The sequence below is a fragment of the Neophocaena asiaeorientalis genome, unplaced genomic scaffold (genome assembly GCF_003031525.2).
Source record: "Neophocaena asiaeorientalis asiaeorientalis breed wild unplaced genomic scaffold, Neophocaena_asiaeorientalis_V1.1 scaffold160, whole genome shotgun sequence".
In the NCBI taxonomy this organism is placed as follows: domain Eukaryota; kingdom Metazoa; phylum Chordata; class Mammalia; order Artiodactyla; family Phocoenidae; genus Neophocaena; species Neophocaena asiaeorientalis.
The window spans coordinates 1,508,948-1,524,260 of record NW_020175675.1 but is presented as its reverse complement, the minus strand read 5'-3'; positions in this window follow the sequence as shown (position 1 = coordinate 1,524,260).

The window sequence follows — 15,313 nt, the reverse complement described above, 5'->3', positions numbered from 1 at the left end:
CTGCCTGCTTGGAAATCAGTAACAAGCCCATCAGAACTTCCTTTTACGTGGCTTGAACCTCTGACCTCTGGGTCCTGCATCAACAAGGGCTTCTCCAACAAGCATCCTGGGGGACTCTGAGAGAGGGAGGCAGGCGAGGGGCTGCCATGGCCCAACTCAGACCAGGTCACCTCTGTCCCCCAAGCCTCCTCTGAGCACGGCACATGCCACAGGCTCGGCCTTTATTGTTTCCCTGGACCCACCTTCAGAGAGCTCTCTTGTCTGCACACCTGAAGCATGCAAAGTGAGCATTTCCAGGGAAGCACCAAGGTCGTCCTTTGGAAAACATTTTTGTTGAAGTTGTGGGTGCCGTGGCGGCTGGGGCGGTGGGAAGGTGCAGAGCATGACATGCTGAATTTTCACAAACTGGACACACCTGTGAATCCAGCACCAGCTAAAGAAACATAAGACTCAGAGCCCCCACCTGCCCCCTTCCAGGAACCAAGCCCAGAATAATAGCTCTCCTGACTTTGAATGGCATGGATCTGCTTTGCCTGTTTTGCAGTTTATATAAATAGACTCATACAGTATGTGCTCTTTCCCAACTGGCTTCCAACAATTACCTTTCAATGCAATCTATGCTGTTCCCTTTTTAAAACAATCCACATCTTGATTCGGGAGTGATCACATGTGGGGTCTTGCTGTCCAGGTGCTCAGGCTATGGGGGTACCACCCATATCCCCTGCATTGCAGTCCATCACCCCTCAGAGTAGGGTCCTGGGGTGAACCTCTTGCTCACTCACAGAGAAATCTGGATAGAGTCTTAGAGCCAGGGTGGCTTCACTGTTTTTTCAAGACCCTAATCCGAGGTGAGGCCCTAGGGCACTGTAGGAGTTGGAACCCAGAGAGGAAAAGAGTGAATATAAAAGGAGTATGCTCAGCCCCCCGACGGCCCCCTGGACCACAAGGTTAGAACAGCCCAGAGCCCCAAACAGGAAGACTCACCTCTTTCCCTCCCTCCTTCCAGCTCAATCCAGTCCCCTCCTGCTCTGTCCCTTCTCCCTCCTGACTTCCTTCCTTCCTTCGTGGTCTCCCTCCTGGCCCAGCTGCCAGAAGCCCTACACACAGGCTGCCCTGCTCCAGACCTGTCCCTCTCCGGTCCATTCTCCACAGTGTGCCCAGACAGATTTCTTAAGACAAAAATCTTACCATGCTACTAGACCATTAAACACTTTAATAGTTCCCCTGGCCTTTACTTGTGACCTCACCATCTTTAAGTGATCAGGTCATCACAGCTTCCGTGTGCTTCCCCTGCCTCTTTCTCTCCCAGATGTCCCTCACGCTCTATGCTCTGCCACACTGAGCTCCTTGGCCCTCATTTTGGGCCTTGGAGAGGCCACTTCCTCTGCCCAGCAGTCTCCCTTCCCTCAGCTCCACCCTGGGAAGCTCCCTGCCCACCCCACCCCTCCCACAGTCTCTGCATTCTAGGGGCCCTGAACCCAATGCTCACCATGTGGGGCTATACCTGCTCGTCTCCGATGGACCACACACTTTGTGAGGGCAGGGACTAGGCTTCTATGGCTCATAGCTTTTTCCTCCAAGAAAATTTCTGATGTATATTAAACAGGAAAGAAACATTAATTGAATGAATGAATGAACTACAACAACCCATTGTGGTAGATCAGTACCAATCTATGCCCAATCCAATCAGACCTTACTCCACGGGCCTTCTACCTAAGAAGGATTCCATAAGATACACCTAATTGCACCAAAAGTTATCAGAGTAAAATCAGGACCTTGGTAACAGAAAAAGAAGTAGTCTTGAGATAGCTGCTGATTTCCAAGAGACAGAGGAGGCCCTGGGTGCTGAGATAAATGGAGTAAGGTTTGTTCCATGACTTCCAAAGATGACCAGCCAGCCAGTATCTGTGGGCACCCTTCCTGTGCAGCAGCACCACAGACACAGGCAGAAAGGATATCACACAGGATGACCGCCACGGACAGTCATCCACTTCTGTGGATGGGGGGGTCAACTGCCCGTATATTGTGCAGAAAGTGGGCATGAGCCCCAGAAAAGCTTCAGGGAAGAAAGGGCAAGAACAGACACGCATTTCTACAGTTTCATGCCTGTGACCAATGGTAGATGTCTGGCTCTATCCTTTTCCTAGGATTTCATCTCATTTTCTCCAATTTTCTCCATTCCAGGAAGCAGGACTTGCAGCCAGAGGTGGTGGCACCTGGGCATTTCTTCCACCTAGCTCTTTTTTTCCCCAAGGATGGCATAAAAGCAGTGACTATTCCAGCAAATAAGCTAATATCAAAAGTCAGTTAAATGTCTCAAATTCATAAGCAAATTCAGAGATCACCCGTCCCGGAAGGGCATTGCGGAAATCGCAGATGTGTAGCGGAAGGCTGAGTGGTGACTTCTGTGCTAACGCTGCCCTCCTCCCTTTACCACCCCCCGCTCAGTTTGACCTCTGCTGGCATTTGAGACCTGGATGTAATGAATCAATCGCTTTTGTAGACAACAATCTTAGAGTCTTTGCTTGTGATCAAAGCTTGCCTGTTGACCTCACTAGTACAACAAATTACCTTAAGATCTGAAGCCTGGAGTTTATGGCAACCCCTGATCCTCTTTCCCCAGACTCTCTTCAGTAAAGAGCAAGGCCCCCCGCCCCCAACGCCTACACAAACACTCTGCAGCTGGTTCTGTCTTTCCTGGGAACCCTCACCCAGAGAGTGAAAAAGTTGGGAAACATTCCAAATGGTTGGCCTGTGTCACTGGGGCACCCTTTTTTTCTTAGGTTGGGTTTGCATTTGGAGGAACACTTTTCAGAGCCTTTGAGTCTTGGCCCGGTGATTCTCCAGGGTGGTGGTCACATTAATATTGATCTCCCCAGAGGTGGCTACACAGCCCAGTCGCACTCTAGCAGTGAAGACACACAAGAGAAGAGCATCCACACCTTGGCCTCATCTCTCAAGGGGTGACCCAAAAGAATACTCAGAAGCAACAGGCTACGTGGTGCAGGGGTTGGGGACAACTTCTGGGAGGCTGTCATTCTAACTTACACCTCTGCTTGTTGTGCAAGCAGGAACCTGACAGTTTAGGACAAGGCTGGAAGACTGCCTGGCCCATGAGGGAAGACTGGTGCCAGGTCCAGCTCCCTACACCAAGCACCATGATGCTGTGCTGCTCTATGCTCAGCTTGGTAAAGCTGGAGGCTTCAGTCCCAGACTACTCTTCTCCACATGGTTTGGGGGTGAGCTGGCCACAAGTGACCCTTGGTCTGAGATCTGGGAAGCCAAGGGCTACGCACATCTCTGGTGGGCAATGGAGAAGGTCCTTGCTCTCCTTGGGTCGGTGTTCGGCAACCCCAGGGTACCACCAGACATCCACTGCCTCACCGTGAGGCTGCACAGAAGTGGATGCTGCCATGGTCTCCCCACCTGTGCACCTTTGAGAACATACCCAGAGTTCTCTGTAAGCTCAGATGCAGCCACCCAGGCTAGCAGTTTGACACTTCTAATTGGTGATCTCCTGACTGTCCATCTTCCCAGCTTCTTCACCACCATGAGTCCAGGTCCTATCAGCATCCTTCCTGTGTGATTCCATGGTTCCTTCTTCCCCAGAGTGAGCTCCAGTTTCCATGAGCATGTTTCTTTCTTCTGCAGTGTGAGCTCTAGGTACTGTGGCATCTTCCTAGTGTAGTACCTTCTTCCACAGTGTGTGCTATAGTTCTATAAGTGCCCTTCCTGCATGGCCCCCTTCTCTCCAATGTGAGCTCCAGGTCCTATAAGCACCCTCTGTGTGTGGTTTGGTTGGAGCTCGGCTTCCTATATTGCACCTTGATGAAAACAGTTCCTCACCCATCACTGGAGATGAACAAGTGGGGACTTTGGGGGATTGTTTGGATTATCTTGGATCCGTTCTGCAGGAGAGACATCCTCCACCTCCTTCCCATGCACACTTTGGTCCACTTCTCCCAAAATTTGTTTCCAAAACCTCAGGCTCTTTGCAGGGGTGGTTCTCTGATCTTGGGCTTCTCTTGGACAGGTACTTGTGTGGTTCACACTCCCATATTGCCAAGTCTCTGCTCAAACACAGCCAACTAGAGCTGGACAAGAGATGTCTTCACTTCACCAAATCTGAAGGTCAGGGGAGGTCAGGGGTGGGCACAGAGCTGCCCACAACACTGTCAGCCAGGAAGTCCGGAGGACTCTAACCTGCCCACAGGCTGCACCCATGCCTTCTGCCAGCTCCTTTCCTGGGACCCCATACCCAATGTAACCCCTCCAACCTTCTGTAGTGGCCAACCTCCACAGTCCCTTTGCAGCCTTTTAAAATGTTTTGTGTTACTAGTTTTTCAAAATAGGCTTGAATTTGGATATGTTGGGTGTTCCAAAGGTGTGGGATTTACTTCATTTGATATGACATGGTCTACACATGAGTGTCCTGAAAGGCCATTCAAAGAAATTGTTCACTTTGCCTAAAGTTTGCTTCATTTAATGTTCTAATGCTCTGCCATTTCCTTAGCCTTCCCATCCCAGGCTGCAAGTTACCCAAGTAAGAGCAAAGTATGTCCTCTGCTAGTTGTGTCTGAAAAGCAGGAAAGGTGGCCAGGATCCAGAATCCTGAAACCCTGAAGGAGCCAGAACACAAAAATTGCAGGAAATGCACTCACTGCTTGTAGCTGAGGCGTTGGTATTCCTTCCTGACCCCCTTGCCTGGTTGGCTGCTCTGGACCTGCCTGATTCCTCCACCCTGTGTCCAGTTTTGCTACTCCAACCAACCAGCATTGGCATTCATCTTCCATTTACTCTTTCTCCCCAAAGCGGCTCCTGTGTGTGTCGTGGGTGTCCTCTCTTTGTAAGGCAAGTTTGGGAGGGGGCAATTGGTGGGGTAAGGGCTGCAGACTCGATGTTCCCATAAAGATCCCTCTCCCCGCACAGGCACTGTATCTCTTCTGATGGGAAGACAGTTGGAGGACATGATAATGAGAATACCAGAAGGGAGGACATGGAGAGAGCCATTCCAGGAAGCCCCAAAGGTGAGCAAAGCATGGGGTGCAGACTCACAGACTCGAAAATGCTGAGGTGAGAGGGAGGGGCGATGAAACCAGGAGCCTCTCAGTAGCTACTGAAAATAATGTCCAAACTGTCCATGACCCTAAGAGCTGAGGTTTCTAACAGCCCACAATCTCTTACCAATTAAGTTCCTCAGTGGAGAATGGCAGCTCTATCAGAACCAACAGAGAACTGCTGTTTCCTTTCTCACCTTGTGACAAGGGCTTCCAGGCCTTCTGAGCTGCCCGCCCCTGCAAGGAACAGTATAGTTGTCACTCACCTCAGGAATGAGCAGTGCTAGGTGTTAGAACTGTAAGCAGCCTGTCACAAAAGCATTTTCAAAGAGAGGGTGACAGATGGAGTGGTATGGCCCCAAGGAACAAGAAGGGTTTCCTCCCAGTTCTGGCAGCATAAATACAAAACTCTATTGGCCTGCCTCACTAATAAAAAGGCAACACAAAATCCTGCCAGAAGACTTTCACTGTTTCTAAGCCTCTGGGAGCTGTGTGTACACATTCTTCTACTCTCCTTTTTGCTGTAAAATCTTGTTTCTATTTTTAGCAAAGTACATCCACATAGTAAAATCAAAGAGTTCTAAGTAGCTTATATTGAAAAAATATTGGGCCCAGTGCCCAAACCTCTACTGCTGCTTTAGAGGAAGACATTATCAACTTCTGAAGATTTTTTTCTGATATTTATTTCCATATTTTCATGTAACATAAAATCCTGCTATTTCTTGATTAATCAATACTCTAGAGTACTGTATGGACTCTCTATTAAGGAAAGTGAGAAGTCATTCTCTCCATCACCCCCATGTCCCACCTCCCCACATCCTCCCCTCCCAACAGACAGAGTTTACGTTAATCATATGGGGTACATATGTTCCCAATGCATGGAGTGAACATGCCTCCATTCTTACACAGCTTTTACGGGTTTTATGGGATTTTTTCCAGAAGCTAAAAATTACCTTATGTTTTCACTTGCTCAGTGTTCCCTGTACTTCTTAGTAAAAGTTTTTAAAGTTTGAACACATGTGTTAAATATCTCAAAACTTTTCCAAGTATTCAGAGAGTATGTTTCTCTTAGAGACTTTTGAGCTTTCCCCACCTCCCTCTTGCATTGGGTCCTCTGTTTCCAGAATTCCATCTTATCTAGTTTTCTTCCTTATTTTACTGAAGTGCATTATCCAGTAGTTTTAAAAGAGTTCAAGGGAAAGATAGATAGATAATAGATTACCGACAGAGATATAGGTGATAGATGAACAGACTATATAGATAGATAAGTAGACAGATGATAGCTGGGTGAATGAATGTATAGATGGTTGGATGGATGGGTGACTGGCTAGCTGGCTGGATGATGAATGGATGGATGGATGATGGATGAAAGGACTGTTGGATGGATGGGTGGATGGACTGTTGGATGGGTGGCTAGAGGGATGGATGGATAGGTTGATCAACTGATTGATCAGTAGATGAGAGATGGATGTGCAGATAGATTGGTCTTGCTTTCATGTCTAAAATATCTATATTCTACCTTCCCTCTTGACCAATAATTAGTAATTCTTCTTTCATAGCATATTGTTCTTTATATATAGATGCAATTCCATCTTGATCTCTAAGAATATTAACTCTTATTTTTCAGTCCTCTTTTAGCTGGTAATTGTTTCTTCTGCATATTTGCTTTCTGGTTTTTCTCTTCTGAGTCTCAGTCTTCCATGTAGACACTCTCTGTCCAGTGTCTGTGATCCTTGGCTGTCCATTCATATCTCAGAGGGAAGCATTAAACTGCTGGATGCGATTTGGACAGATGGGAGCTGGGGAGGTCTTGCAGACTTATGCAATTAGATGATACAGACACAACTGAGAAACCACCAAATACCAATACCTGGTAACATTTTCTCTGGGAATGACTAATCTTCTCCCTGGGTGAGCACAAGGTGGGCCTGGCTGCTCTCCCTGTGAAAGTAGAACGGGAAAGGGGACTGAGCACACAGAGTCCTGTAGGCTGACATTCACTCAATCCTGCCTTTTCAGCCCCGCAGCACTCTCCATCTCTCTGCTAAGTCTGGTGTCCCTGAGGTGAAGATTCTCTGTTCTTTCAGCCGGTAAACTCCCCACCATATTACAAATTGAATTGTGTGCCCCCCAAATTGATATGTTGAAGCCCTAACCCCCAACACCTCAGAATGTGACACTATTTGGAGATAGATTCCTTGCAGATGTAATTAGTTAAAATGGGATCATTAAGATGGGTCCTAATTTTATGTGACTGATGTCCTTATAAAAATTTGGGCACAGACATGCACATGAGAAGAACACCCTGTGAAATTTGGAGTTATGCTGTCACAAGCCAAGGAACTACCAACAACTGGAGAGAGGCCTGGGACAGAGCCTTCCTTAGTGCCTTCAGAGGGAACCTGACCCTGCCAGCACCTGATCTCAGACACCCGGCATCCAGAGCTGTGAAACAGTACATTTCTGTTGTTCTCATCTGCCCACTCTGTGGTCCTCTGTATGGCAGCTCCAGGAAACTAATACTTACTTTGTTTGGGTGATGATTGCCAGAGTAACCCCTCTCTGCACAGGGTGGGAGAGGAACATGAGATGCTGGAGGGTCTCCATGTAGACACTCGCCCCAGCCCTGTTACAGGCCCCTCCAGCCCCCTGCTCCATTGGCCTTTGCACTGCTTGGCTCTTCCCAGTAGGATGGCCAGAAAGGGGACCACTGCTTGTTAGTAGCCACTCAGCTGAGTCATCCCAAAATGTGTGAGGTTACTTCATCCCTGGCTTCAACCTGCTCTCTTTAGCTCTATGAGGTAATCAGGTTTTCATTCCTTTCCTATCATTTTAATGGGGCAAGTAGAGAGAAGCAAGGCATGAGCATGGTCAGCCTGCTATCCCTGACTGCAAGTCCCCTTGGGTCTTTGTACGGTACAGCTTCCCACAGCTGTTAACGAGCACTACCTCTAGTTTTCTATCTGGACAGGGCAGACATATTCCCTGAAAAGACTGTCAAAGTTGTTACAGATAAAAATGTCACCTTCTTATAGAAGGAAAGGCAACCTCCTAACTAGTTTAATAATAATAATAATTAACAATAATGCTGTGAACAACACTTTCTAATTAGTGTGGTAAATTTAACATAACCTCACAAATTCTGGGACACTTGCCCCTCCAGGAGTTGGCATTTCACTTCTCTCCTCTTGAGCCTGGGCTGGACTGAGTGACTCTCTTGTAACAAAAATATGACAAAGGAAAAACAGTCACTCACCAGTGGAGAAACCTGGCAGACACCGACTTAACCGACAGACCCAGGTAAGCATCACCAGGAAGAAACCTAGTTGAGGTCATACATGTCCTTATGTGGAGTGAGAAGGGTGCATCACCTCTGTGATATTCTGCACAGAAATCTCTAACCATAATCTAATCACGGAAAAACATCAAACAAACTCAGCTGGGGGGAAATTCTACAAAATAACTAATGAGCACTCTTCAAAAGTGCCAAGATTATAAAAGACAAGGAGACACTGAGGGGTCATGGCAGATTGGAGGGGACCAAGGAGACAGCACATCTTAATGTGACTTGGTGTCCTGGATTGGGTCCCAGTGGAAAAGGGGTTCCAAACAGAGCCTCTGGTTTAATTAACAGGATTTTACCAATGATCATTTCTCAGTTTTGACAAGTGAACTGTGGTTATGTAAGAGGTTAACATGAGAGGAAACCAAGTGGACTGTATATGCAAACTCTATCCTTGCAGCTCTTCTGGAAATCTAAAACTATTTCAAAGCATAAGTTTAGAAAAGTAAAATGAAAACCAGAGCATGACCCTGATGCTATCTTTCACACTTGCTGCTCCCTGTGCAGACCCAGCACCCTCCCCTTCCAATCTCCCTCTTCCGGACACCCCTCCATCCCCACTGTGGTCTCCTCTACTCTGTGGTCTAGAACCCCTGATTCTTCTGCTCTTTCCAGAGTTTCCTGGAACCCCCTGCACACCTCCTCATCGCCACCTCTACATTCAGGGAAGGAATATCTTGCACACAAGACCCGCAGACTCCTGACACCACTCTGACCAGCCCACGGGCCTCCTTGTCTTGGACACACCTCCGTGTCCCCACCGTGGTCCTCCCTGCCGCTCTCCACCCTCTGCGGACATAGTCACAGGCTGGCATTCCTCTTGTCATCAGCCAGTCTCCTGCTCGGTCCCAGATCTTTGCTCCTCCTGGGTTTCCATCACTGTGATCATCCTCCTCACCAACATGTTCTCAGCATCCTGCCAATGCAGACCCCAAGCCCCATGAAAACAGGGCTGTGCCCACTCTTTCAGTCCCCATCCTGCCCCCACTTCCTTGCAGGACTCAGAAGAGCTCCTGGTGCATCACAGACACCAGAAATGTGGTGAATGAACAACTGCCAGAAAAAGAGACGGACATGTTCTCTCCTTCTCAGTGTCCTCAGGAGGGGCCCTTCCTGAGGAGGAAGCCTCGAAGCCTTTGCTTCAGGAATCCCTTTGATGGTAAGGATCAGGGAAGTCGCTAAGAAAACACTGGTTGGACTGCAGGTGTGGGGTATGTGTTGGTGGAGGGGAGTGGTGTGTGTGTGTGTGTGGTGTGTAGGGTGTGTGCGTGGCACAGTGTCTGTGCATGTGGTGTGATGTGTGTGTGTATGGTGCGGTATTTGTACTTGTGGTGTGGGAAGTGGGGGGAATGGGATGCGAAGCCAGGGACAGCGTCGCCATGTGTGGTTGCCTGGGGTCCCCCATGGACTCACTCAGCCAAGGAGGAGTTAATCAGAAACTCAGGGATGCTGCAGCCTCCCCAGAGACCTGCAAGGAACAGGCCAGTCTGGCTCCAAGAGCAAACAGACGTGGGACAAGCTCCGGCCCGGCAAACATTTCTGTCCTCACTTCCAGCTGGACTTGGGATTACCCAGCCAGGGATGAAGCATGCAGGCTTCGCCTGGAACAAGGGGCCTGAGAGGATAAACAGCCCAGCCATCTGCTCCATCTGCACCAGCACTTGAAGCCCATCCCATTAGGAGGGGAAAGAGCTGAAGACACCCGGATACAAAGATGTTTCTCAGGCACCCTGGCAAAGCTGCATCCTGCTCATTAGTTGCAAACTGCCTTTGTGGAATGGTCTGGATGGTGACCACTTGGATTAATCAAAAGATGATACAGTTACTGAATGTGTTGGCCACACCTCACTTATTTATTTTACTAAAAGGTTAGTAAAAGAAAATGCCATTTATGTTGAACAATACCTTGATGATAATTGGATCTTTTTATCATTCGGAGGTGTATCCATACCTGCAATGCCTGAAGTGCGTTATTATGAATGTCACATCCAAGGACTAGCAAAAGTTCTTGGATAAATGGGAGGGCAAAAAGTTTAACTATAGTGTCCTCAAAATACTAATGCATTTTCAAAGCAGGCTTAAACAATAAAGTTTATTACTTGCAAATAAAATATTGTTTTGATATTACCCACTTTAAAGCCCAATACTTGAGGAAAAGATTAATTTTTTTCAGTTTTTAAAGTGGAATCCAGAAAAAGGAAGGAGGTAGTGTTTCCATACTTGAAAGCTCTTGCATCCAATCAGAAATAAATATATTTTTCAATTCCCACTTCATTTGAAACACCTTCTTTTAAAAAAGTATGAAGGACGCAAATATACCACATCTCTAAAAGACCCCACATTTTCACCTGTGCACGTGGCTATGATCCTGGACTCTACCTGACTGGACAGGCTAAACCTACCTTGTAGTGTCTGTTGCCAGTGGTGAAGTGCCACTTTCTGTGACATTACTTTTGGTGGTGCTCTTTCTGTTGACATTCAGAAGGGAACGTAAAATGCACGGATGTGGTCTGAGAACGAGAGGACAAGCATACGTGGACCTCCAGTTTGGCCTCTCAGAGAGAGGCTTTTGTTTGAAGAGGGAATCATACGTCTCTTCACCCCTCATCCTTTAAAACAAAGCACCTTCTGCACACCAGCCCTGCCATCTTAAGACAGTGACCTCAAACACCCACAGTACATACTTGTTTCCAAAAACAAAGTTCGACCGTAAAGGCCAAGTAGTCCTTTCATTGCCCTCCTGCTTTGGAAGGATTGAAAATGCTCCATCCCCAAGCAATATGGCATTTGTCCTCAAAAGCAGGACAGAACCCTCCCCGGTGGGAAGACCTGTTTCTGGGACACCACCCCAAGAGTGTCTGGAAGCATGGCCACCACATGAACAGAGCCACAGCCCTCAGCAGGGACAGCTTAGGTGGAGGTAGTCTGGGTACTTTCATACTGCTTGCCTCTCATCAGTTCACAAAAGCTGTTTCACGAACAAATGTTGGGTCGGTGGAAGTTCAAATAGGAGGCTCAGGGCCATCCCTGCCCCAGGGATACTTCCACCATTGCTGGAATTAGTCTGCTCAGGCTGCCATAACAAAAATCCACAAACTGAGAGGATTAAACAACAGAAATTTCTTTCTCGTAGTTCTGGAGGCTGGAAGTCCAAGATGAAGGTCTTCCCCGAGTTGGTTTCTGGTGAGAGCTCTCTTCCTGGAGACGGCTGTCTTCTAGCTGTGTTTTCACATGGTGGAGAGAGAGCTTTGACATCTCTTCCTCTTCCTTAAGGTACCAGTCCTAGCGAATCAGGACCCCACCCTTATAACCTCATGTAACCTCAATTACTTCCTAAAAATCTTGTCTTCAGATACAGTCACATTGGGGGTTAAGCTTCGACAGATGAATTGGAAGGGGCACATTCGGTCCACAGCAGTGGTCATGTGATCTGCTCCTATTGACACTATTAACCACACCCCTTTTCTCTACTCACTCCACGTGGGCTTCTCAGACCACACTCTCCCCAGGTTTCCTTCCTATCTCTCCAGCTCCTCCACAGTTTCCATCGTGGACACTGGACATCCTTCCTGCTCTCTGTCCCCTGCTGTCTCCTTGTCTCACTCTTCACTCTACCCCAGATGAGGTCATCCCTATGCACAGCTTTATTGATGACTGGTTCCCAGTTCACAGAAGGAATGATGAGCCTGGGAGCCAAACATCAGCTCGAGTCCCAGATCTGCCACTTTCTAACTCTGCGGTCTCCGGCACATCACACCCCTACACCCAGTGTCTGTACCAGTAAGATGGGTAGGATTTACTCACCAATCATCCAGCCCAGTTTCCGTCCCCACTATTCTACCTGTCACCTGCCCAAATCCCTGGGCTGCTGCTTTCTTTCCATTTTACTTCCGAAATGTTTGGTTTTGCCATCATTCCCTTGTATTTCTTTTCTAATTTTTACTACAAACATATACATTCCTAAAAGTATATATTGTTTACTTTTGCACGCTTTTGAACTTGAAAAAAATGGTGTTACCGAGTATACATTCTTCTGTGATACTGCGGAGCTGGGGCGATGGATGTGGTGTCCATGCAGGAATGAGATTAGAGTGAAGAATGTGTACTGAAGGGTGTGGAAAAGGCAGGGCCCACGTGACAGCCCGGGATGGTGAGAGAGGAGGGGCTGAAGTGGGTTGGGCTGGGTTTCCACTAACTGTGGAGGCGGCAGCATCCCAGGAGAGCCTGGCACAATTGTGTTTGTACTTTAAGAAATTTCCTCCACACTCCAGCTGCCGCATTGGGCATAGGCTTAGTGGGGGAGTGGGGGTGCAGGAGGAAGACCTCCCTCCCTCCTCAGCGGGATCCTGATACTAATACCTACTGCTTGCTGTTGATGGGGCTCCTTTTGTGTGCTGGACACATACTCACATCGATTATCTGTCTTGATGGTCTTAGAAAGTCTCCACGTTCACATAGAACTCTTCCTCTCCCTACTTTAACAATGGGGTGGGGCTGAGTCTGAGAGTTATTCCACCTGTAACCCACACCCCGTAACTGGTACATGGGGGACTAGGAACTTGTTGTAAAGCTTTAATTCTGAGCCTCTCTTGAATGCATTTCTCTGGTTAAGGAAAGAGGGGTGGATTTGTGAGATATGAGGGGCTGACACAGACGGGCTCTGCAGCTGATAGAGAAGGGAGAGGGAGGGGTTTCGCCTGCCTTGTGTGGCCGATAGTGATTTATCAGGAGAGAGAAGGGGGTGGTTAGAGAATGAGATGATGAATTTGAGGGGCCTGAAATCTTCTCCATTAAAATGAAGAATGTATATACATATATATGAGTCACTGTACTATACACCTGAAACTAACATGACATTGTAAATCAGCTACACTTCAATAAAATAGCTGAAAAAAATCAAAAGAATAGTAATATTTCATGACATAAAAATTAGAATAAATTGATATATCTATGTGTAACTGACTCACTTTGCTGTACACCTGAAACTAACACAACATCATGAATCAACTACACTTCATTTTTTTAATTACAATAATTGAAATAAATAAATAATAAATAAATAATAAGTAAATAAATAAATTTCAGTATCAATTTAAAAAAATAGAAGAGTCTGGACGTGAGACCTGTGACCTCTGTGGCCTCTCCCTCCTCCATCACTCTGGTGGTATTTGGATGTAGTCCTTGCACAGCAATGCTGGACTCTTCATGGGTGTCACTTTACTGAATCCCCACATCCTAAGAGAAAGGCCTTACCCTCCATTCATTCATTCATGCCACAATATGTGTTGGCCGCCTGCCATGTGCCAGGCACTGCTCTAGGATCAGGGCACAGAGCTATCAACAAGGCAGGCAGGACCCGAACTCAGGCTCTTACAGCTCTGCGGATCCTGCTGTGAGAACACCAGCTCCATTGCAGCATCATCTCTAAAGGCTGTGTGTCACTGTAGATGACATGACAGCAATAACAGGAGATTTTCATTCAAAAAATCTGAAATATTGACCTTCACATTTTTTCTAAACCTAAAATCATAGAAAATAATGTAGGTTTCCTACCTCCATGCATGTTACCCTAAAAGGAAAACACTAAACCTCTGCACTGGCAGAATCACTTTTGAAGATGGGGGCAGAGCCCAGGGTGGGGCAGCCAGTAGGAAATAGTGCTAGTGCGATGGCAGAGTGGACATGGCAGGGGCCAATAGGAACCATGAACTTGGGGCAGGGTGCAATGGAGATCCAAACTTGAATTCATGCTATCACCAAACTCCACCCTCCTACCGAATAAAAGAAACAATTTGAAAGAAGGAATTTGCACATTATGTGAGAATGTAGACTGGATTGATAATTCTGGCACTTTTTCCCCCTTATTTAGAAAACAAAAGAATGCCTTCCCAAAAAAGTCCATGAATTTTCCAAACAGCCTTAATACAGGAAGCTGTTCCATGAATTCTTTTGTTTATGCAATGCCTGGAAGAACTCAACAGTGGAAGGGGCAGCCACATATAGTGACTTGGTCCTGTGGAAAGAAAATTCAAAAGGAATGAGGTCACATCCTGATTTGTCCTGTCATTGGTGGAACTGCAGAGAACAACCATCTGGGGTATCCCATCCTGATCTGCATTGTCCTTGTGTGGATCACGCAGATGTTACTTGAGGAACTGGACAACTGGACGCCTAGAGCATGGCATAAACCCAGGTACAGCACTTGGGCATTACAAGCTAAGATCAAATACATAAATGATAGGAGAGGCTTCCTAAACCAGGTGTCATGTAGGAAAAACTGGACATTATTTTTTTAATTTAAAATTTTAATAATTGAAAGAATTTAACCTTTTAATAATTCTTTACACCAAAAATACAATAAATAAAATATTTTTTAAAAGCTGGACTGAAAACTCCTCTTGCACATTGAATAGAGAGAGAGTTGGTGGTATAATAATTCACTCCTACAACATTAATAAGAAAAAGTGGGCAAAGGAGAGCAGTCTGCAAATTCACAGAAGCAGGGCAAATGCTCCATTAACTATGCTAACCATCCCATGCAAGGATGATTAACCTTGCAGTGTCCGCAGAAGTTCAAACTGAAACAATAGTGAAGCATCATTTTTTGTTAATCAGATTGGCAAAATTTTTCAATATTGTAACAACCTATGTTGGTGAGACTTATGAAAATAAGTCTTCATGTACCATGAGTGAGAAGATCAATTATTGCAACTTTCCAGGGTATAAATGGGCAAAATTTGCTAAAATCCCCTGACCCAGCATTCCTACTTCTAGAAGAGCGTTTTAGAAATAAAAGGGGCTATTTCCTAGAAATAAATAAGAATGGTCCTCATACAAATGTTGCCAACAAAAAAGACCCTGGCAGCACGTAAATGACCATTGATGGAAAGATGGTTGAAGGAATTATGACAAC